Here is a 22652-nt window from a genome sequence, read left to right as displayed (position 1 = left end):
GAAGTCGACCTAGGAACAACCCTTTCAGTACTTTGAAGCTTGCATGCCTCAATGGCAAGTTTCTCACTTCCGGCGATAGGTTTACATCAATGGCCTTCGATCGAAAGATTTTGCGTGGTGTTCGATGCCAAGTCCCTTTTTCACACCACGCGAATTGTACTGTAGTACCTTGAGGGTCATCATCATTATCAGTGATTCCTCTCGCACCTGTTAACAGCTTACATCATTGGCTGGTAATCAGGCAATGTCTTTCCATGTTCGACTCGAGATCAACTGTAAAATAAATTTAATGAATCTAAGAATGCTTTGGAACCTAAGGCACAACATTTAGAAGTCTAGGCTAGAGACGTATTCTGGCGTCGTAAAGCCTAGTAACTGTTGTTTTCATTGCTGGTTGGGTGATTCCTCCACTTTGAGACGATAAGTGCCAGTACGGACTTGTGCTCCCATGTATCATCGAGTATATATTGGGAGACCACAATAGGCTTTATCCTTTATCCATAGGAAGCCGTGTCTGCCGCCCTATCGATCACAATGCACTGAACACAGCATTCCGGAAGATTGACTGTCATACCGTAAAAAGTATTTTGGAGTTTTGCGATTGGTTTGGTAATCCCTCTGTCTAGATTTCTAGAGAGGTATCTTTCATTCCTTTTCAGACTCCTTAAAGGAAAAGATCCATCTGAGCACTTGTCACTTCAAGCTCATTAAAAATCGAAGGCGACTAGAGTCATCTTTTGTTTTTCCTCGACTCTTAAAAATTGAAAAAATAAGTTGTGTCAAAGCATCTAAAATTCATTTAATTCAGAAACATATTTCCCCTTGATTTTTAGTTGATCGATTAATCAGCAATCGTGGAAGAAATTCAATTGAAACCCCGTCATTCGCGGAGACTTGCGATTCGACCGTCTTTGTCTCCAGAAACAAAACTATTACGGACAAAGCGAACTCGTTTAACCGGTTCCAAATCCCCTGGTAAAGTTAGAACAAGTTTTCCAACATCATCGGAGACACTGGTTACTCCAAACATTTCTGGTATCCCTGCCTTTACAGAAGAAGTTCCGCAGCCACCAAAGGACAGTAGAACTAATCCTAGTGTGAAGGTAAACACTTTTATTACTGAACCAGCTCCATCTACAGCTGATTCGGAAGGAGTTATTCCCCAAACATCTATCGTTGTAGATTCTATCCCTTATTTGGCACCAGAAATATTTTACGGACCTGACGGTCTACCACTTCCACCTGGTCTGATTGCTATAGAAGAGATTGTGTGATCCGAATGGAAAATGGCATCAACCCATGGTACTCATCCACCCATATTATTCATCAACCCATGGAATTTACCCATGGTATTGTAAATGGCATCTGCCCGTGGTATTGTAAAATCCACCCATGGTATTCATTCACCCATGGAATTTACCCATGGTATTGTAAATAGCATCTGCCCGTAGTATTGTAAAATCCACCCATGGAATTGACCCGTGGTATTGTAACTGAAAAATACTATAAGTAACAAGTCACATTTTGTAAAAGGACAGGTTTTCTGCCACAATGTAGCCTTTACAGTTCAGAGGCATGTAGCCGACACATCTCTTCTCAGAGATAAGCTACCATCGCCCTAGCTGGGTTATTTCTATTTCTATTTGTAAGCATATTTCAGTATTTTACAGTAATGAAATGAAGTATTATTTCCGCTGCATATCTGTCTTGATGGTTATCTCAGTAATTTGTTGCGTTCCTGTTTAAATCCAGATCAGTGGGTTTTAATAAAAAGTTTCTTTGTGGTTTTGTTTATTCGGCATTCTCCTATTTTTCTTCTGGAAATTCAAATTTTCAAATCTTGGGGTCCTTTCCCCCAAGATCCATTGCAATTTTTTAGATCTTGGGGGCCTTCTCCCAAGATCCGGATCAGTGGTATCAGAGCAGGTTATGATTCCATGGGAATGAGGGTTTCATGCATATTTCAGTCTCAATTTTTTTGCAGGAATTTTTTTTGGGCGGCGACTTTGCAGATCAGATCTGAAACATTTGGTACAAAATTTACAAAAACAAATACCAGATCTGGATTCCTCTCAAAAAATCACCCAATTTCAAAAACAAATGGGTCGAATCGGAGTTCGGATGTGGGAGATATCACTGATTTAAAATCAGCTATTTTATCAGAATTTTTGTGACGGCGGAACTGTTGCAGCACGAATCTGAGATCTCAGAGTGCCCAGATAAGGATTTCCATCACATGGGAAGATGCAAAATGGTCCTTCTGCTTCTAAAAACAGGTTATAATAAATATTCTGAGTTATATTGACTAAGTTATGCCCATTTTAATTCTGGAGTAGCATTCGAAGTGGGTTCCCATTGGAGACGTGCCCTCCCACCCCACTTTAGTAGGCACCTGCTTCACATTCATCAGTTTCAACATAGCAACATTCGGCTTGGGTTATTTGGAGATGTTCCCTCCCACCCCAGGCTATTTAGGCACCTGCTACTTCATCAGCAACCAACATCACGATTATGGGTCATCCACAAACCCACACTTCATCGAAGTCCATTTGCTAGGCCACACACTGTCAGTAACACAGTTGGTCCCAAGCATTACAGGGTATCTCTATCCTCGAATCTTCGTTCGTCATGGTTATGGGTCATCCACAAACCCACACTTTATCGAAGTCCATTTGCTAGGCCGCACACTGTCAGAATCACAGTTGGTCACAAGCATTACAGGGTATCTCTATCCTCGGATCTTCGTTCATTATGGTTATGGGTTAACCACATAAAACCCTTATCTTCAGTGGCTTTTCATATTCAACAAAGGCTTCACAGGAGGGAACTTTACGCAATGGGGACCATTGCTTCTTAAGGAGGGAGGAATGATCCGAATGGAAAATGGCATCAACCCATGGTACTCATCCACCCATATTATTCATCAACCCATGGAATTTACCCATGGTATTGTAAATGGCATCTACCCATGGTATTGTAAAATCCACCCATGGTATTCATTTACCCATGGAATTTACCCATGGTATTGTAAATAGCATCTGCCCGCAGTATTGTAAAATCCACCCATGGTATTCACTCACCCATGGAATTGACCCGTGGTATTGTAACTGAAAAATACTATAAGTAACAAGTCACATTTTGTAAAAGGACAAGTTTTCTGCCACAATGTAGCCTTTACAGTTCAGAGGCATGTAGCCGACACATCTCTTCTCAGAGATAAGCTACCATCGCCCTAGCTGGGTTATTTCTATTTCTATTTGTAAGCATATTTCAGTATTTTACAGTAATGAAATGAAGTATTATTTCCACTGCATATCTGTCTTTATGGTTATCTCAGTAATTTGTTGTGTTCCTGTTTAAAACCAGATCAGTGGGTTTTAATAAAAAGTTTCTTTGTGGTTTTGTTTATTCGGCATTCTCCTATTTTTCTTCTGGCAATTCAAATTTTCAGATCTTGGGGTCCTTTCCCCCAAGATCCATTGCAATTTTTTAGATCTTGGGGGCCTTCTCCCAAGATCCGGATCATTGTGGAGGATCCTTCATCTAGTACTCCATCGCAATTTGGAGTCGAGATCACCCTATATCCTTCTTCATCAGAAATTAGTCTACCGTTATCGGAAGCTCCTGTAGAATCGCTGGGAAATATTTTGGATAGACTAGAAATGTCTGAACAACCGTCAACATCTAGGACTATGTCATCCGACACAGCAATGGCAGAACTTCCTGCTGTCACTCCAACAATGTTCGCCGGCATACCATCTGTCCCAACTAGCTCTCAATTGCTAGATGGTGCCCACTCAGGGGCTATTTCGACAGTATGTTTCGTTCCTGTTTGTTCATCCGGAATAATATCCAGGAACTCTTATGTTGAGACTCAGCAAATTGACCCTTCACGGTGTCAATTTGGGCAGTCCGGTCCTAAAGGACAAACAATCCCTTTGAGTACCAGATTACTGCCGAATGGGGGGCAATATACCCTTTCATTGTCTCCTCTGGGAGGACAACCATACGAGAGTTCACAACAAAATTCAGGTTATGCTGGAATTACATCTAGCGGTTGGGTGCCAATACTGCATCAACAACCAAGAGTTGTATACTCGATGCAACAATGTTTACCTATGTCTAATATACCAACTACGCCGGCTATTGTGACGGTTTCACAAGTACAAGCGTTGCCTATTGTATGCCAACCTCAGGTTTCTCAGGTTGTAATGCAACAACCTCTTGTCCTTGCGACTCAACCACAATCACCAACTAGTGGGATGACACAGGCCCAAACGGGTACAATTACCCCTCATCTTGGTCAAACAGCCAGTATTGGACAACAGCACATGGCTTCACAACCATGGCTGGTACAATATCAACAACCACAATTCCAACAAGTTTACCAAGGATCTGAGCAACAAATATTTGCAAATAATGGGCAGCGGTATATTCAAAATGATCAAAATCAACCATTCTACAATGGTTATGCCCAACAACCTTACCAAAGTTACCAACATCAAATGAATTATGCTAGTATGCAAAGACCAAATGCTCAGGCAATTCCATCTTATCCTAGGTATGCTTCGCCAAACCTGAATCAACAGTTACCCTTCATGGTGACTTTAGAGTTACCGGATCTAAATCGGTTAACGAATGATCCAATTGCTTACGCCCCTTAGTGGCCAGCGATTCCGCATAAACTTCCGTCGGATATTCCTAAATTTAATGGAAATCCGAGTGAAGACCCGTCAAATCATGTGATGACCTTTCATCTGTGGTGTTCATCGAACACCCTAAATGATGATTCGATTAGGCTTCGCCTTTTTCAGAGAAATTTAACTGGTCCAGCAGCAAAATGGTATATCGAATTACCTAGAGCTTCATTTGATAACTTCAGTACCCTAGCCACAACCTTTTTAACCCATTTTCAGTTACCCATAAGGTACGAAATGGGAATAGAACTCCTTACCAATTTCAAACAAACGACGGCCACTCACATATCCGATCATATTCATGAGTGGCGACGTCATCGTAGAATGGTGAAAATGTACGTTCTCGGTCAGCATTTAGCTGAATGGTTTATTAAGTCATTATTACCTTCCATTACAGAAGATGTGGCAAAGGGAGGAGTCGTCACTGAGGAGCAGGTTATTTCTCGTGCACAATATTTAGACTTGATTTATACTCAGTCTCGCATGCTCTATGATAAAATACCTGACACTCCCAGACTGGAATTTTCCGTTCCTCCTCCTCCTAAATCGAACAATGACTCTCATGTCGACGATGGTGTGATTGGTACGACAGACACGAAATCAAAAAAGGATACATCTAAAAAGGCCCGTAAGATTTCTAGTCAAAATGCAAAAGAATAACTTCTCGCCTCGGAAGTAAATGCCATCTCAACTGATAAAGGAAAAGAAACCAAGCAGCCAGGAAGCAAGAAGAAAAACAAAGGGAAGAAGAAGAAACAGGAGGAATCATCACCTGAAAAATTATCTGCAAACCCTTCTGGAGATAAGAAATCAAATCGTCCATGTCTTATATGTGATGGGGATCATTGGACAAGAGATTGTCCATATAAAGCTGAGCTTAGAAAATTCTTCAAGAATTCAAAAACCTCGGCGGTATTGACTGATCCGTTTCCAAATCAAGGAACAAATCTGGTTGCTATTGACAATGCTGCCCCATCCCAAGTGTTGATGTTGTCAGTTTCAAAATAGCAAAATGATACTTTGATAACGACAAGGAATAAAGATTACGGGAATCCACAGCTGTCGAACAACAAGGATAAAGATCAACCTAGTAGTTCGACAACAACTTCGACAGAAGTTGAGCCGCCCATCATTCCAGAGCTAACAATAAAACCGCCAAAGGGAGTAGTACATAAGTCGACATTTAATCCTCGTGATAGAGTAGCACAGCATTATAATATAGTGGAAGATCTGGCCCAATCGCCATCTGCTATGTCAACACTTGAGGTACTGCAAAATTGCCCCTCCCAAAAGCAGGCTTTATTATCAACAATTGGTGGGATAGACCCAAAGGATTCCAATCTTGTGTCCTTTAATCACAAAGGATATGATCCTCAGTTACCAGCTCAACTAGCTTTCCTCATTCAAGTGAAAGCCCTCAACAAAACTGTTCATCGAACAATTATTGATGAGGGGGCATCTACATTTATTATGTCAATGAGTTGCTGGAAAACTTTAGGATCTCCAACTTTTTCACGATCATCGATGACATTAAAAGCATTTGATGGACGAACATATACCCCATATGGTATTCTAAGTAACTTGCAAGTTGAACTGGGGCGAAAACAGTAGAAATAGATGTTGAAGTAATTGATGGAAACCTCGATTACAACATCCTATTGGGAAGGCCCTGGATATATGCTATGGCTGCGGTTGTGTCAACCTACTTTAGAAAGATTGCATTTCCTTTCCAAGGAGGAATTACAATCGTCGACCAACAAACATTTCTCTCTAATAAATCCAAAGTTACAGGAAGCATTTCGATGATCCATGGAAGCCCCCATTCGCTTCAAAATATCGGAGTAGGCCTACTAAAAGACCCTATATTAATAGGAACTTTTGCTCTCCCGCCTCCAATCAATCTGGTGGAAGTGGCAGTGATAGGAACCTGCAATATGATATCTTCAATACAAAAGATCTCAGAAAGCGATATTAACATGGATCATCTACAGGTATTGCCTCCAAGCGCAATAGAAATATTGTAGCAATAAATGTTTTTGGCATGGGAGGCAAACCCAAATCAACGCTCATCAAGCGTTTGGATAGATAGGTCTAAGGAATATGGCACCCCTTCAGATCCTTGGTCGCAAGTGCATTACGCCGACGAAGGAATTGTTCAATCAATGACAATTGACGGGGCGCCATGGGAAAATTACCACCATCGTTCCCATTTTCTGGATTGTCAACAAGATACTCCTAATGACCTTCATCATCCTTCAGTTTTTTATTTCCTATCAAATACTGTAAACACGGTGGATTCCGAGCGAAACATGTCCAATATTGAAGAGACTATCGCCATAAATATCTCAACAAGAACAGATGTTGTAGAGAATATTTATGTTGGCAAATGTTGTTCTCCTTCAGAACTGGAAATATATAACGTTGTTTTTCGCGAATTCAAAGATGTCTTTGTTTGATCATATGATGAAATCCCAGGCATTGACTAGAGTTTAGTTGAACACGAAATAAAGATGTATCCAGATGTCAAACCAGTATGACAACGGCTAAGGCAGGTGCACCCCAAGAAAGCCGCTGCCATCAAGGCAGAAGTTGAAAAACTTCTCCATGTTGGTTTTATTTACCCGTTTCCTCTAACCGATTGGGTATCGAACATTGTTCCTGTAATGAAAAAACAAGGAACGATTAGAGCGTGCGTCGATTATAGGGATGTAAATCAAGCTTGTCCAAAGGACAACTACCCTACACCCTTTATTGACCAGATAATTGATGAATGCGCCAGATGTGAAATATTTTCATTTATGGATGGTTTCTCTGGATATAATAAAATAAATATCCGCCCACAGGACCAGTCAAAGACTGCATTTATTTGTCCGTGGGGCACATTTTCATATCGCAAGTTACCCTTTGGTTTAAAGAATGTAGGGGCAACGTTTCAGAGAGCAATGAATTATGCCTTCCATGACATCAAAAACATCATTCAACCATATCTCGATGATCTTCCGGCTCATTCGCGAAAGCGTACCGATCATCCGCAGCATTTAAGAGCAATATTTATAGGTTGCCGACACTACAAGATACGACTCAATCCACACAAATGTGTGTTCTGTGTCAGTTCTGGTCGTTTTCTTGGCTTTGTAGTCTCAAAGGACGGAATTCTTCTCGACCCATGTAGGTTCAGGCAATCATAAATTTGCCTCCACCTTCAAATTTGCTTCAGATTCAAAAACTCCAAGGGAAAGCAAACTTTCTGAGGAGGTTCATTCTGAATTACGCCGAACTTGCTAAAGGTTATACACGTCTATTAAAAAAAGAAGTACCCTTCATCTAGGATTAGGTCACGCAAGCTTCCTTTGATGCTTTAGAAGAATCCCTAATGAAAGCATCATTAATGTACACTCCTGATTATCGAAAAGACTTTAACCTGTATCTGGCTGCAGCAGATACAACCATCGCAATGGTTTTAGTTCAAGAAGACAACAGAATTGAACATCCTATATAATATTTGAGTAGAAACTTAAATGATATAGAAATTAAGTATTCCTATGTTGAAAATTTGGCACTCGTAGCTGTTCAAGCGATACAAAGATTTCGACACTATGTCCTCTTTCGAAAAACTACCATTTTATCAGATTGCAACCCCGTGACTTATATATTGTCGCGACAGTTTCTAGGGGGAAAATATTCAAAATGGATAGCAATTCTTTAAGAGTTTGATCTGGAATTTGTAAAATCCAAATCAAAGAAATCCCTGGTTTTCGCGGAATTACTATGCGATCTCCCATCGTCGTCGAACGATGAAATATCCGAAGAAACCATCGTGGATGAATCTTTGTTTCTGATATCTTCAAGCAATCCGTGGTATGGAGATATAATCATTTATCTCCAAACCCAAAAATATAGGTCTAATACCTCTCGCTCAGAACAAAAACTTATTCGATACTAAGAAAAAGACTACATGATCGTCGGTGATACACTTTACAGTTGATATAGATATATATATATCTTACCATTGGACTTAGACTACCATAGTCATCTACTCAATTTATATCATATTTTTCTATTACTAAATCTTTTGTAGAGCATCTTCTTTTGGTACCAAAACTATATCCAACCACCAGATTATAATAGTTGTTGAGAATATTCTTTTGGTAGTAGAACTATATCAAACCATTGGATTATAATAGCGTATTTTCAACATGGCATTTCTTGTATTTATAAATATATGTATTCAATCATCAAGGAGATTTATCCTCACATCAGACCATCTTGCTAGGGATTTTGTAGCTTCCTATGAAGTTGGCGATATTTCATATCATCCTGGATGTTGATGTATTCAACCCAAATAAATTCAAAACATGATAATGTAATATACTTCTCCTATATAATTAACATAAGTTATCCAAATCAAAGAATAATTTCAAAACATTCATACCTCTTACTTCAATTGTTCATATATCTTTCTTCAAACTACTCCTTATCCTGAGGATGGGACTTCATCATGCTACAATTGTATCATCAAACTTCTAGGAAGCTTGCCCCAGATTTGAGAGAGTATAAAATGTATGCAATGTCATCATGGTCCTTCTTCTACTAGGTGAATAAATCTTCCCATGAATTCATCTAATGTAGGATCCTTGAATGACCCTTTCCAACTATTTGATGCATGAACTTCTTTACTATCACGCGTTGGATGACTTCTATCAATGCACTAGGTTTTCGTATAACAGATTCTTCTAGACAATCTTCTTCACTAGGAATCTAAATTCTCATGATCGTATTCACATGAATCTTTATAATAGAGTGCCCAAGGATCCAACTTGATTACCAAGTTTACCACTTATTGGGTCCTTACAGTTCCCTCATCTCATCATGTTTGCTATAGGATCTTCCTTTCCTTTCTTTATGATGCACCTGCAACACTTACTGACAATCCAAACCAAGAAAAATGTATGATAACAAAATCATGATTTAAAACTTGATAGCCAAGGGTTTCCATGGACTCTTATAGGATGGAATCTTAGGGTTTACAAATGCCAATCCTAGATCTAGAGACTTGATGTCATATACATCTCATCTTCCTTATTTATTAATATTTGACATATGCTCTAGATTGCATGCAAACCCTAGAGACCAAGGGTTAGGGTTTCTACGAGGGAACAAGTCAACTTAGGATTAGGGTTTCCCATCACTAGGATTTCTCATGAGTCATCTAGGGTTTACAATCTTAGACATCAACAACTTTCAATAATAAAATCAGCATATCCTATAATCCTATCCAACCATCTCTTGATAGATAAATAAGCATACTATACATACCTCATGATTACGTACCTCTGAAATTTATTATCAAAATGTTGTTACAAGGCCTTATATTATGTGAAATACTCTTCTAACTGCTTTCCAAGAGTGAATATTTCGGACTTGCAACTTTTATCTTTAACACTATTCAGGATGTTCTCACTATAGGTGCTGCTACTATAGAATAACACTTTCTCCTTTGATATAGAGACAATATACCAAAGACTTGTCATATAATTACTAGTGCAAGAGTATTTACTTTCACTGCTAGAAGCTTGAAACAGTATGCCTTTTCTTCTTACTTGTTATAATGTAAGAGGATCTCTGCAAGAAGACCTCCTCTTATCTCGATACATGTAGCTTATATGTCTAGGATTTTTTTAATGTGAACAATCAGACCCTTAATATATATGAAGCTTTCTTATTGAAGACTAAGCCCTATGACTAGGGATTATCCTTGCTCTTAAAAGATGTTAAGTGACCCTTTTGATAGTGCCTCTTCACAAGCTCAACAATGATTTCAAAATTCTTGACACAAGATAATATTACAATAGTTTCTCTAAAGCAAGTTTTCTAGACATACCTTTTTCAATGTCAAAGGAGGACATTATACAGGTCATATCACTAATGTTAGGTTCAGACTATGTATAAATATGCCCAGAACAATGAATCAAAACTTTACTTCCTTCGTGGAACCTATACACTGTAGGTATGCATCATATTGCCAATTCAACTTATATGCACTGGTATTTTGATTTCTTAAGATTAATTTGTAAAGGAAGTATCGAATCCCTTCTTTCCAATGGACTAAACTTACTCTTCTATCTCAGACTTGCTAGATCTTTTGCTTCCAACAGGCCTAAATCTATTCATATAATTTGGACTTGAGTTCCTATTATGCACAGGTATATGATATGGGCTCTGGTCCTCTAACAATAGGAGTTATGCTCAGAAAAACCCTTCAATGAAACCTAAAATTTTTACTTTAGAATTTCATACCTTTGACAGTGGTTTTAATGAAGACTTTATCCTCAAGATTGAAAGGAGACTAGACTCCTTTTCTAGGGTTATTGGAGATGCCAATAAGTAGGTTTTATGATGCCTTATTTTGCATAGAATTCAGATCAATTGAACAATTTAACCTAACAAATTTGGATCTTTTAATGAAAATATCAAACCTTGTAAGGTCACCCTAGACCCTTATCCTTATGAGAATACTCAAACTTCCTCAGGTTTTTTAGATTTAATTTTTTGTCCTCCAAACATAGAACAAATTCATTTATCTACAGGGAATATGATAATTGAGTTATATAAACATACCAGAGATTATGACTTTTGAGGTTGCATAGAAATTTGGATCCTTCTAGAGTGATCACAGACCATAAGAAAACATGCGTTAAACTTTGATCTCCAGCTAGATAGATTCGGCCTTGAGTGAGTTTTCTTCCTTGTTATTTGTCCTTTCAAGATAGTGCCTTTGTCCTTTCAAAATTTTCTTTCTTGACTAGACATAGGTTTGCAGTCATATTACAGTGGTTAGGGAATTTTATATTGCCCATAATTATAATATTTTTCCTCTAAGAGCTCAATCCTATATTAAAGCCTTTCTTGAGATAAATTGGAGCCAAGGAAATCTTCTTATCTTCCCTTCCTTCAAAGCCCTCACTTCTATACCATGTTGAAAAATCTAGGGCATTCATTAGGGTTAGATTATTAAATTATTTCTCTGAATATTGACATTTACTTATGATACATTATTACATTATCATCATCATTAGTATGTTCTTTCATCAAGATAAATGCCAAAAACAAGAAGACCCCAATGCAAACATTAAAGACACCAGAGATAGGCTCCAAGCTAGGGAAAAACCCCTCCAAAGGGGAAACCAAAGGAACTCCTTATAGAATCTCTTTAAATGAAGAATTCCAAGACCAAGAAACTAGACCACCTCACCAAATACTAGGTTAGGCACCCATAAAATTTATCTCACCAATCTACCATGTTTCTGCAATAATCTGACCTATGGAAACCCTAACTTCCCATAGAAAATTCGCATCACCATCAAATAGAGAGAGAGAGAGGCTCCTTTCCTTCATTGCACCCCATACTTCTCTAAGGACCCTCACATTATATTTAGCTATGGATAAAATCACCAAAAGATAGATCCAAATTATATGTCAAATGAGGGCGAGTCCTCTTGTTTTTATAGGATTTCTAGTGGGTGCTCAAACCTCTCCTAGGTAGACTTCAAGGGGTTAGTGAACCTGGTTAATTTGGTGGTTTTTAGACTTTTCCATGACATAAAAAATATTTTCTTTACATTGATCCATGAACCCTCCAAGAGAATTTACATTATTGTGTTGACTTTGACTCAAGACTAAACCCCTAGAGCACACAATGGGTGTTGGACCTAGGGCCAATGACCATGGGAAAGAAACCCATTCTCAAAATAAATCATTTCCCTTTTACAAAAAAAAAAAAAAAAAAAAAAAAATTATTTCTTTTGACAAGCACAATAATAATTACATCGACTTATGGTTCAAACACAATTATGAAGACCAAAACTATTTACAACTTTCAACATCATCAACAGTCAATCATTCAATTTTTGCCTCTCATACGTTAAGATCAAATGAGGTATTATTTGCTTAACGTCTATTTATTAGTTTGAATTAGTGTATGAATAACATGTCACCACCTGTCTTGCCCATAAGCAAGGTCATTCAAGCATTTAAGTTGGGGTGTGTTACCACCGTCAATGACTGAACCTCATAAGTCTTGTTATTATACACAATCACATCAAACCGTACTTACCCATATCCAATTATGTCAAACCATACCCACTCAATTTAAATGGGACACTTACCAAATTTGGAAAATCTATTGCATCATCTCCCCATCCTTTTCATACAAAGTCGAGACCAGTGTCAAGCTTCAGTTGTTGGGAATTATTTGTAGAATGGTTGGCTTTGTAGTTTTCCATGAGCCTGAGGATGTGGGATAGTTTCAAAAGAAACATGATGTTTAGTGGGTATTGCATAATGTGGTATGGATGGAATATTTTCAAACGTTACATGGTTTCGACGAGGAGGTCATAGTGGAGTTTGCTCAAAATCTGGAAAATGAAAAGATCGCGGTTAAAGGAGTGGAAATCATGGTAATAGAAGAAATGGTATAAAAATTCATAAGGCTTCCTTAGTAGGGAGAACGTTGGTTTGTGATAATAACATCGATGGATGAAGCATAAAAATAATTTGTCAAAAGGAAGGAGTGTCTCTAGTCATGTGGAAAGGGCTATGTGTGTGACTTTCTATCAAGAATGTGGAAGGATGTAGATTAATTTATACAAAAGTATATGACTTGTGAAGGATGATAAAAGGTAATTTTTTCTTACCATTCAAAGTTGTTATCGCATCTCGTCATAATAAATTGATAAAAATTCCATACTTCTTGTTGAAAACATTACAACACATGGCTCACACTGCGAAGGACAATGGTCCAAAACCTTGATGAGACCGAGGAAGTTGATATTGTGGTTATAACAATGGGGTCATCCATGGAAAAACCAATGGGTGTTTAGGATGTCATAAGAAATGAAGAGGAAAAGTATAATGTGAACAATGTTATGAGAAGTGGAAAGAAACCTCTACCTTAGTCAGACAAGTATAAATACTTAAGAAAGAAAATCGGACACTGAGACAATTAATTAGGGTATTAAGAAGTCAAGTGATAATGAAATCAAAAACCTCGGGTAAGAAACTAAAAATAAATAAGAAACCTTGTTTTTCAAGAAGAAATCTACAACCTATATTGTATAGAGAGAGCTCTACATAGACATAAGCAATAGAAATCTTTTCTTCTCATTCCTTTGTTATATTACAAGAAGAATATGATATATGGATAACTCTTGCTATATCATGTCAAGAGTACATTGTTCCTCTGGAAAAATATCAATAAACTATCAGAGAGTTTGAAGAGTGGAAAATAGATTATTTTACTTTTTAGAGGATGAAGAAAATACATTGGGAGGAAGATAAGTAAAAATTTTACAGTGTGCAAGAGCAAGCAGAAAAGTTGAAAGGAGGGAAGCAGAAGATAGGAGCACTCATTCAAGAATTGTTGGGATGTCGACCACCATCACTAGTGTATGCTTTATTTCTATAGGAACAGTTTATTTCTTTCAAAATTATAGCCATTACCAAAGGAATGCCTTATCAATTCTTGTATGCAAAATCCTTCTAGAAAGGTTTTCTATGATATTGACACAGCCACTCGTCATTCCATATGTGAATTCTATCTTCATTATTTTATTCTGCCCTATGAAAGGAAATTTAATCTTACGTGCTACATAGGAGACCTTCAGTTGTGAGCCTTTGTATCTCATCTTGTACACCAAGTTAAATGGAATATATCCTAAGAGAATGTGGAATGTTCCCAGGCTACTTGTGAACTTATAATTAGGGAAGAAACATTTAGTGCACATGAATGTATTCATACCCATAATTCTATTGCAATAATACTTGTGGTTGTGAATATAATTGTGAGACTCCACACATAGATATTAGAGCAATGTGTGAAATTTATTGGTCATGTAATCGTTGATGCTCTATAAGGCATACTATATGAGACATATTCTTGGGAAAATAAGGATCTCAACTAAAGATTGGATGCATCAAGACATGCAACATAGTAATTTTGTGGGAGATGTTGAGCCCTCAAATTATTCCTTTTATTATCCTTTTTCCCAAAGTTGAGACTACCATAACTACTCCACGATATCCCGTTTTGTGACAATATCTTACTCATTATCCCATTTAGATTAAGCAATAGAAGCGCTTATAAAACCATGTTATTTAAGTGATAATTAAGATGTTAAGTGGTGTCTTCCTAGTTTTGGGTTGCTTATATGCTATTCTGGAGAAGTATGTTTGATTGGTTGCATATTCTCAAAGAATGCACAACTTTTTGGTATGTTGTTACTCTGATGTTGTTACTTGTACGATCATGATACATACTTCTATTATGATATTGGAGATCGATCATCTGGTTTTTGATTGATGCTAAAGAAAAAAAATGACAAAGGTCATCTTAATAATAGATGGGATCTGAAGCCACTCTGACAATAGAGGCATATTGTAACAAATCGTTCTCTTTTTAATTATGGAAGTAATAATATAAGATATATAACAAACTATTGTCTTAATATGTATTGATTAGTTTTGACTTTTGGTTGGGTTGTTACTCATCTGATTGTATAAATTCAAGCACCTTCAAGGATGTTATGACTATTAAATATTTTCCAAAGCAGGGGGTTGTATCAGAGACTATTGTATCATTTTTGATATAATATATTATGCAATATTTTACATCTTGAAGTCTTAGCCATGTGTATAATTCTATAGCCCTGATTGGTGAATGAAGGGCCCCATGCACTGATCAAGTGTTGTAACTCGTTTGATAGTTAGATTGAAGTATATCTTAATTACGTTTATGCTTTTATTTTATAATAGTTTCCATTTACAACAGTTGGTTTATATGCTTGTTATTTGGAAGAGAATGTGGATTATTGTAATGGTGTGAACTGATACTTGTAGCATAACTGGGTTTATTTCTTATTCCTCTTGATGTTGTTTCTCATTATTTGTAACACAATTTAGCTTCTATTTCATTGAATATTTGTTATTTGTTATGAATTATTGATTTAGCAGTGATTATGCATTCACGTTACTCATAGAACGATTAACAATGGTTGTAGTTGTTACTTGCAGAAGATTTCCTTAATAAAGTAGGATTGTTTTCTTGTGTGGTGATTTTGTTGTTTCTTCCTTAGCATAAATTATGTCGTTAATTTAGATGTGTGCATTAGTTATTTCCAATTCCTATCTTTGATTGCTCTTGTGTGACCAAATATGTGTGTGTGTTAATTTTTCAACTACATGACCATTGGACAATGAGCATTAGAAAACATCCCTCAGCTACATTAATTTTGCACAAAACCTTGAAATAGCAAGATGATCCCTGGTCTAACAAAATAAATGTGAAGTGTTATAGTTTCCTCAAGAATACAATTGTAGTGTTCGACACTTCCTGCACCATTGGTATGCCAAGATGCATCATGTTATCGAAAAATTATTGATGGGTGAGAGGCAAGTCATTTCCATACAAATGAAGTCCTTTAAGAATATGCTTAGTGGTTGCTACCTTGAAAATGTTACCTAAACCTTCCACAGTCAGAATAAATAGGAAAAGGGAGAGACTGCCTCCCTATAGAATCCCCTGAGAAACCTAAAAGGGGGTAGATGGGGATCCATTGACTAGATTCAAAAAATAAGCAAAGGAAACTAGGTTTAAGACCCATATCATCCATTCATTTGCAAAGCCCAATACCCTTAAAATATGATATATAAATCCCAATCCAGTTTATCATAATCTTTAGACAAATCCAACATGAGAATCACAGCTAGATTCTTAGTGATTTTTAAGGAATGAATAGCCTCATGTGCCATTGGAATTCTGTCTAGGATTCGTCTCCCTTTAATAAATCCTATTTGTTCTAGTGAGATGAGCTTGGGAAGAAATGGTTTGATCCTATTTGCTATGATATTCATAATAAATTTGTATATTACATTACATAATGTAATTAGCCTATACTCACTAGGGTCTTCATCCTTCTCTTTTTTTGAGACTAGAGATATGAATGTGGCATCCAACATTTTAAAAATAAACTTTGACCTCTGAGACTCCTCCACTTCCCTGCAAACCTCCTCCCTGATTATTAACTAGAAAAATTGGAAGGATTTGGTGATAAACCCATCTGGCCCAGAGGCCTTTTTGTAGGGAATCGCGTTAATGGTTCATTAAGGGAATTTTGAGGTTTAAAATGGGCCTCCTAAAGAAAAATAATAAAATAATAGTGAAAAAAATAAAATAAGGGTTATGAATTTTAAAACAAAAGAAAGAGAACTACATTTTTTTATTGTATTTTCAAGTTATCTCCTTGTAGATTTACTCACATTTCAAGTGTGCACACTCCTTGGATGAAAAAATATATTATTCATCCAACAAGTGTACACACTTGAAATTTGAGTAAACCTACAAGGAGATATGTTAAAAATATGACTAAAAAGTAGTTTTCTTATTTTTCCTCCAAAAATATTTTTCCCTTGGGATGACATCATCATCTTGAATCCTATTGGTTCTCTTGAAGTTCATTTTTTTAGTACATTTTTCATTTTCAGTCTCATTTTTTACCACAAAATTCCCCTAACGGTCTTTACTTCCTCAGAGGTAATTTCCCGCAGTAGTGTTGTGTTTTTCTCTTTAGTTATAATTGAGGGAATATACTTGGTTATCTACATAGTTGACCCCTATTTATCCATTGCGGGATCAAAAAAATTATTTTGAAATAATTGGATCAACTCTTGAGACATCTCCTGATGGATTTCCATATTTTTACCATCAAAATCTCTCATGGAAGAGATTATTTTATGTTGTCTGTATTGTAACACAGATTTATGGAAAAAAACCATGTTTTCCCCAATTCCTTTAGCCATTGAATGTGGGATTTTTTCCTCCACAAGCTTTCCTCCTGCTTCCTACGTTCTTCTAATTCCTTAAGAGTTTCCTCCTCTATCTTCATCAGGATGTCCGAGCGTCCATACAGACTTTCCTCCTACTGTATTTTTTTCCATTATAAACCTCCAAATTTCGTTTTTCTTCCAAAATGTCTCCAAAACACCCCTTAGCTGTCATTTTATGTGTTTTAACTTTTTGTATAAGGACAAAATTATTGAGCCTTCAATGTTTCATATTTCCTCCCACCATTTATGAATGTTTGAAAGACACTCTTGGTGCTAAATCCAAAGCTTCTTGATTCTAAATGGACGATTTCAAGGGTGTGCCTTTAGATCAAGATTGAGACATATCACCTAATGATTTGATCCATGGGTAGGGAGGATGGATGCTTCAATAAATACATCCCATGACATAATGTTCTTCAAACTAAGAAAATGGTCCAATATTGATGCAATTTGTTGTTGTCCCCCTATCTAATTATTCCAAGTGAACACCCTGTTGATTATGTTAATCTCTACGGGGCCAAGGGAATCAGTAGCTTCCTAGAAAGAAACTTCCTTCACCTCCAATCTCCAAAGTTCCCCCTTCTTGCACAATGACTTAATCAGATTGAAATCACCCACAATAAGTTATGGATATGGGGAGATTATATTTTCAATATGGGTGATCGACTTAATAAGCATTTCTTTATCATAAGGGGTTTCAGTCCATACACATTGGATAAGTGGGATTTCTCTCTCAAGCCAACAAACTAGAATTGCACGATCAAGCCCAGAAATGTAGCAAACATATTAATCACTTTGATTTCTTGATCATCCCACAATACCGATATTACTCCTAAATTCCATTGGGCTTATATTGTATCATTTGGCATTTCCTTTTCCAGTTGTTAGTGAAGTTGGATAGAGCCTCTCCTAAGATTTTAGTTTTTTTTCCCACCATTTATCTTTCAAGAGTCTTTGTTTTTCATGGCTATTAAGGTCCCTCATATTCCATGATATAATCTTCGTGATTGAGGTTCGTTGTTGCCACAGAATACCTCTATGATAACTCTAACACGTTCAGAATTTAAATTTGCATATTAATTATTATAATCATTATTATTTTGAATTTATAAATTTATTTGAAAAAAATATATATTTTAATATTTTTAAATTGAAAAGAAAGAATTAAAAATTAAAGGAAAAATTATAATAAATAAACTATAAAGAAAAAAGCACCGAAGATGGATTTTTATAAGTTATGGTTTAAAAGTATTGCAACTTTAATCTCCCTTAAAAAGAGGGTATTAATGGTTTTTTTGTAATGTTATAGATGTTTAAAGATATGTTTAAAAATTATTGTATTTTTAAGATTAAGAAACAGGGTGTTCTTGGTAGCACTACCTTTTTTTAAGTGTTAATTTTGAAGTGTTTTTTAATCATGATATTACTTTTTTAAGACATGCTTGAAATTGTTGTAATTTTAATCCTTAAAAAAGTGGTTTCTACAAGTAGCACTGCTTTGTGATTTTTGTGTTGTTTTTAAGGTTTTTATGTGCAAGGTTTTCAACATTAGATTTCTTTTTTATGTCAGAATTCTTGTTAGGTCAATAACTTTGTTTTCTTCACAAAAAGCAAAAAGGCACTTGAAAATGAGACACTTGGGTGTATGTACCCTTTGTTTAGAAACTCTTCTAGTTGAACCTACAATTCTTTCATCTTTGATGTGCTCATTATATAAGGATTCTTCAATATTTGGGTAGCACCACGAATCAAATCAATAGAAAAATCAATGTCTCTTTTTTATGGCAATCCAGGTAATTTCCAAAATGTGTCTTCACATTCTTTCGAAATTGGATAGTCCTTAAATTCAGCACCTTATCTTTCTTTATTGTTTCCATATGTGTTACTATATTTGACAGCCTTTTTGTAGAAATATGGTGATAGAATTGCAACTACTCAAGAAATTTAATCTAAATCAAGAGACACAATTCTATTCTACTGCTCTACATAAATTAATTCATAATTTAGAACAACATTTGCAAACATGCATCAATCACATACACAAGTACATAGATTTATCTAGGGGAAACCAACTGGTAAAAACCCCTCAAGCTTGCACTAATCAATGAATTGAGAAACTATTACAATTGCTAGCTCCAGCCATGAGCTCAACCTGCAAAAGAATAATTGTTCTCCTACTCAATGAACAAGCTCTGGCCAACACTTATCGAAATATTTTCTCATTGATGCTCCTATTTCCTTGCGAAAATCCTGATGAAATTAACCCCTATTATTTAGGAATTTCCTCCAAAATGTTTGTGTAATTCCCAAGGATTTATCATTGATTGCATGCAACACATGTACACCCAAAACAGTTTACAAATGATGTTACACTACCTTAGAATCTCCACCACAGCTGAGCAATTAAAATTCCTTGCATGCGTGATCTATTTTTGGTTGATTTATCAGTTAACTATATGATGTATAAGTTACACTGTTGTCCCACTACACAACTAGCCTTTAACTAGTTCTATTAATTGTCAGAACTAGTTTAACTCAGTACAACTAGAAATAACTAAACTGTATTGCTATAAATTAGCAATCACACATGCCTAACTGAACTTCAAGCTCTCTAACTTGAATTTACTGAGCTAACTGACTGACAAGAGCCATTTCACCTCAGTTAATTGCCTTCAAGTTGTTTGTTGATGTGGAAATTTTGAATTTTCTCAATTTGACCAAGGCTATGTAGAATTCCTGCAAAAACTCCTATAGATCTAGAATTCTAGTTAAATTAAAAACAAGTAATTTGCTGATATTCAAGAGAGGAGAGAAAGAATTTGCTTCATAAAATCAATGTATTAAATTGATGAACAATAGTAATACATGAGCAAACAAACCTGTAATCCCAAAAGAGGTGGTTATATAGAAATTGCCGAATCTAGAAAACTAGGAAAAAACTAGTAAAAAACTAGAAAAGGCTAAGAAAAGCTAAAGGGAGGCCTAACATATCAACAATGACTCAAGAAAACCTATCCCAACTATCAACCATGACGAAAGCATGAGGAGGGACACATTTCCCAAGGAAGGAAACTTTAAAACATGTTAAAATGGTTTGGGGGACCAAATCCCTTGATTTAAGGGGGAATCTTCATGTGGGGCATCAATGCTCAAATAACTCACGTGGATGAGGTGTGGTTAGGTGTGAACATGCACTTAGATGTCTAAATGGTTTAGGAAAGTGGTTGGACCAATATTTACATAATATTAAGCCTTTAAAGGCAAAAAACAAGGGAAAGTTGGTCCACCGAGCTAGTTTACCAAAAAGCAAGTGTGAACATGATTTTTATTGCATGTGGCTAAGTCAAGGATACTTAGGCTAAAAAATAAATGTAGATGTTAGGATTATATTCCCACACCCCCCCTTCATCCTAACTCACTTATCTAAACTGAGTCTCATCCAAGATGCCATGTTAGGTACTCAAGTAAAATAAATAAAAGATCCTCATAAAATGAAGAAAGAGGGAAAACCTCGTGGGAACCCCCCCCCCCCCCCCCAAAAAAAAAAAAAGAGGAAAAAAGGGCTAAGTGGCTAGAAGGGCCTACTCAGCTGTCTCCACCACTCCAAGCATAGCTCTCAGTTCTGAAAATTTATTTTCAGTGAAAGACTTGGTGAAGATGTCTACAACCTGCTGCTCAATGGGGCAGTACTGCAGTGATATGAATCACTCACGGGTCAGCTCGCGGATGTAATGCATGTGAATCTCGATGTTCTTGGTCCTCTACCTCTAAATTGGATCAATCGATATCTGAATGGACCCCTGATTGTCACAAAATATGACAGTTGAAAGTGGATACTGAATACCAAACTCGGAGAGAAACCCTACAACCAAACAACCTGTGTACTTTCATTCACTACAACTCTATTTCTGCCTCGGTTGTAGATAAAGCAATCGTGGATTACTTCTTGCTAGGCCAGCAAAATGGCCCTGAAAAAAGCTGAAAACATAACCAAAGGTGGACTTGCGGTCTGTACCATCACCAGACCAATCAGAATCTGTGTACCCAATCAGTGAAATTGGCAATCTGTAGCATAAAAGATACCAAAACTTGAAGTACCTTTCACATATATAAGGATTCTCTTTGCAGATTTCCAGTGAACAACATGGGGCTCCTACATATATCTGGAACAAACTTCTACTACAAAATATATATCAGATATGGTGTGAGTAAGATACAACAAACTCCCGACCAACTGTCGATACAGTGTACTGTCCACCAAAGGTGTAGTACCAGCATCCTCAAATCTTATCCCCAAAAGAAAGGGAGATGTTGCTGGCTTGCATTCTATCATCTGAAAGTAGACAAGTATATCTAATCCATACTTAGACTATGCCATCTTGATCCCTGAAGTAGACTGAGAAACTTCAAGACCAAGAAAGTAGTGCAACAGTCCCAAATCTATCATGTAAAATCGATTGTGCAATGCTGATTTTTTCGAATCAATAGCTGAGGTAAGGTTCCCTGTCATTAGTAAATCATCTACATAAAGTACTATCAGCAAAATGGAATCATCATGTTGTAGGAAATAAGCATTCAGATCGGATTTTCATCGAATGAATCCAATGGAAAGCAAGAAAGAATCCATCTTTGCATACTAGGCTTTGGGAGCCTGTTTTAGGCCATACAAAGATTTCTTTAATTTGCAAATGAGGGAAGAGTTCTGAATGTATCCCTGTGGCTAATCCATATATATCTCCTCCTTGAGATCTCCATCAAGAAATGCACTCTTCACATCCATGTGATGAACTTCCCATCTACGAGAAGCAGCAATGGCTAAAACTAGTCAAATGGAGTCCATTTTTGCAACAGGTGCAAATGTCTCTGTGTATTCTATGCAATGTACCTGTGAATATCCTTTTGCAACAAGTCAAGCTTTGTACTTGCTGATCTCACCATCTGCATCAATCTTTTTTCCATAGATCCATTGGCATCGAACAAGCTTTCTTCCTTTCGGAATAGGAACCAAGTCCCATGTGGTTTTTTCCATGAGAGCAGAGTACTCTTCATCCATGGCAGCCTCCCACGGCAGCAGCC

This window comes from Pinus tabuliformis, chromosome J (genome assembly GCF_031772625.1).
Source record: "Pinus tabuliformis cultivar Carrire ecotype Pingquan chromosome J, CPIR1, whole genome shotgun sequence".
NCBI lineage: Eukaryota > Viridiplantae > Streptophyta > Pinopsida > Pinales > Pinaceae > Pinus > Pinus tabuliformis.
Note: the sequence above shows the minus strand (reverse complement) of the source record.